The sequence below is a fragment of the Centruroides sculpturatus genome, unplaced genomic scaffold (assembly GCF_000671375.1).
Source record: "Centruroides sculpturatus isolate CEXI.00-Female unplaced genomic scaffold, Cexi_2.0 scaffold147, whole genome shotgun sequence".
NCBI lineage: Eukaryota > Metazoa > Arthropoda > Arachnida > Scorpiones > Buthidae > Centruroides > Centruroides sculpturatus.
The window spans coordinates 237130-239273 of NW_019384357.1; the positions used below are offsets into that span (position 1 = coordinate 237130).

A 2144-nucleotide genomic window follows, 5' to 3' on the forward strand; every position below is an offset into this window, starting at 1 on the left:
ATTGCAGTTCAGAAAACTTGTCTGGTTGGACGTATTTTGATGTGGTGAGTAACATTTTACATCTTTTTATGTCTGTAAAAGTATAAATCGATAATATATAATAAATAATAAATATGAGGGGACCATTAATGGTTATTCTAAATAGTCGAAGTCAGTTAGATCGCTCAATCCGATTGCATCCACAAACGGGATTGTCGTGACGTCGAGATATATATTCTAGGATTAAAAGAAGGGTCTGAATGTCGTTATCACTAGTTTATTCACCGATAATTACAACTCTATGTACAGAAGGTTATAACAACGCCGATCATGTAGACAAAGGTCAGAGTGCACGAGATGAACGTCCGAACCTGAACACGTCGACTCAAAAAGTGTCAACCTCGACCTCTGACATCACGCCGCGCCGGTTGGAGACGGTGGTCAGGCGCAGTGTTGTCGACCGCCGCAGTACCCCTTTCCTAGTGTAAACGATCGTGAGGCTAGAGAAAACGTGCCGGGAAACGGACGCGTCTTCCGGAGCGCGTCATGGTTTCGGTTTCGGCTTCTTGCTTCGAGTGCGTGGTGCTCGATGTTTTAGGGTCTTGTACTTCTGTTGAACGGGGAACTTGTCCCGTGTCTGTCTCTTGTTTGTCGTCTGTTGGTGGTTTCTCGCTTGGTGAAAGGTGTTCCGCCAGACAGTAAGCTGGTTTAAGCCTGTCTATGGAGATAACTGTCTCTTTTTGCCGTACGCGGACTTTGAAAAGTTTGTCTGCACGCTGCAGTACGGGAAACGGTCCGTAGTACGGCGGTTGCAGAGGTGGCCGTACGGAGTCGTGCCGCACGAAAACGTGAGTGCAGCTCCGTAGGTCCTGCGGGACGAAATTTTCTTTGTCCCGTAACATCTCGTTGGAATTGGTGTCAGTTGATGCATTTGCTCTTTGAGCTGCTGGACAAAAACTGCTGCGTTTGAGTCTGCCGGTGTAGGTAATCGTAAGGTTGTCCTGTAGACGAGTTCGGCGGTTGTTGCCTTGATGTCTTCTTTAAAGCGGTTCGCATCCCTAGCAGCACTGACAGTAAGACCTCTGTCCAGCGGTCGGTCAAGCAAGCCTTGAGAGCCTTTAAGTCTGCGGTGGCTGTTCTCCACCAGGCCGTTGGCCGCTGGGTGAAAGGCTGTCATGTGTATGTGGTTGCTGCCCAATAATTTGGTCAAAGCTCGGAGCAGGTGCGATTCGAATTGTCAGTAGTGACCGTCTTCGGTACACCGTAACGCGCGACCCATTGACCGTAAAAAACCTTCTCTGCCGTATAGTCGGCAATCGGGAAAGCCTTCACCCAACGGGTGAACCTGTCAATGATCGTGAGGCAATATGTGTTACCTTGCGAAGACGGAAGGGGACCTACAATATCCATGTGTACGTGTTCGAAACGGCCGTCAGGGACCTGAAGATTTTGGACAGGGCTCCACGTGTGCCTATGAACTTTCGCTCGTTGGCATGGTATGCAGGTTTTGGCCCACATACAAGAGTCCTTTCTGATTGAAGGCCAAACAAAACGACTAGTTATTAATTTGGTGGTAGCTCTTATCCCAGGATGAGCCAGATTGTGAATGGCGTCGAAGACTTGCCTGCGGAATTTAATCGGGATGCATAGACAAATTTTGTTTGTGGATATATCACAGAATAAATCGGGGCTTGCATCTGTTAAAGGCATTTTCTTCAGCTGTAATGCCGTATTTGAAGAAAGTAGTTGTAATTCGGGGTCGCTGCTCTGGGCTTGCGCGATGCTCGTGCGTTTGGCACTTTGATAGTTTCGATCCGCGACAATACGTCCGCCGGTGTATTGTCGCTGCCTTTGATGTAGCGGATGTCCGTGCTTAATTGCCCTATAAGGTCTAGGTGCCTTAATTGCCTAGGGGTGCACTTCTCAGGCTTCTGACTAAAAGCGTACGTCAGTGGGCGATGGTCTGTGAAGACCGTAACCTCCCTGCCTTCGGGCATGTGCTTGAAGTGCCTTATTGATGCGTATATGGCATAAAGCTCTCTATCGAAAACCGACCATTTTCGTTGCGGCTGCGTTAATTTGGCAGAGAAAAAAGCTAGTGGCTGCATCTTCGGTGTGCCATTGGAGGGGTCGACTTGATTTAGCGAGCCACCGATAGCTATGTC

General features: G+C 48.6%; 1 pseudogene; it reads right to left on the reverse strand.

The window, feature by feature from the left end:
• Positions 1 to 479: 479 nt before the first annotated feature.
• LOC111640084 lies at positions 480 to 1689 on the reverse strand (annotated as a pseudogene).
• Positions 1690 to 2144: the final 455 nt, after the last annotated feature.